The following is a 900-nucleotide window of genomic DNA, read 5'->3' as shown; positions in this document are numbered from 1 at the left end:
GGAGGGCATGCACACAAGCACAGAGCTTCACTTGTAAATATTTTGCGTGGTGAAGAGGCTGTTTTATTGTTGGTAGGTGGGTTGGGTGGTGGATGTGTGGGGGTATGTGTGGATGTGAGTGGGTGAGTAGTAGGGCTGTGATTTGATTCAGAGGAGATTTGGCCCGATTCAATGGCTGAATTTCCAAATCCAAATCAAATTGGGACTAATTTAAAGGTCTGAATCGATTCAAAGCTCTCTGAATCTTCAGAAAAGATTCAGAGAGCTTTGATGATTCAGGCAGTCCCTGGTAGCTGCAGGAGGGAGCTGCAGCTGACTCAGAGCTGGTAAGTACTAGGGGCGGGGGAAGGGAGACTGGAGGAGGGGACCATGGGGAGACCCCTTTCTGTCCCCCCAGCCTCCCAGCATGGAGGGAAAAAGGCGCCCCCCGCCCCCCCCATCACTGCTGCCAGACAATTATTGCTGCAGCCACCTGGAGCCTGCGTCCCACTGGGCTACCCTGGAACTCCATCATCGCTGCCTCTGGGCTGCCCAGCAGCTGCTCTGCACTATCATTGCTGGTCCACTGAGCAGCCCAGAGGTGGCAGTGATGGCGGTAGAGATGCAGGGCTGCTCAGTGTGGCAAAGGCTCTGGGCAGCTGCAGTGAGAACTGCCTAGCAATGGCAAGGGGAAGGAGCCAATTTTCCCCCAAACCGAGCAACATTTTCTGCCCAGCTGCCACCACTGCTGCCATTGCTGAGCCCAAATGGGCAAGTCCGGACCAGGCGCTGGGCTGTGTGCATGGGTCCCTGCCAGTACTGTGGGGCTGGGGCCAGCAACAGCAGCAGCCAGAAGGAACCACTGCTGCCTGCACTGGCTAGAAAGATTCAAATCACTATCCTGAATTGATTTGACTGAAT

This window comes from Gavialis gangeticus, unplaced genomic scaffold, assembly GCF_001723915.1.
Source record: "Gavialis gangeticus isolate Ggan-Ray unplaced genomic scaffold, GavGan_comp1, whole genome shotgun sequence".
NCBI lineage: Eukaryota > Metazoa > Chordata > Crocodylia > Gavialidae > Gavialis > Gavialis gangeticus.
This window is presented reverse-complemented; position numbering follows the sequence as displayed.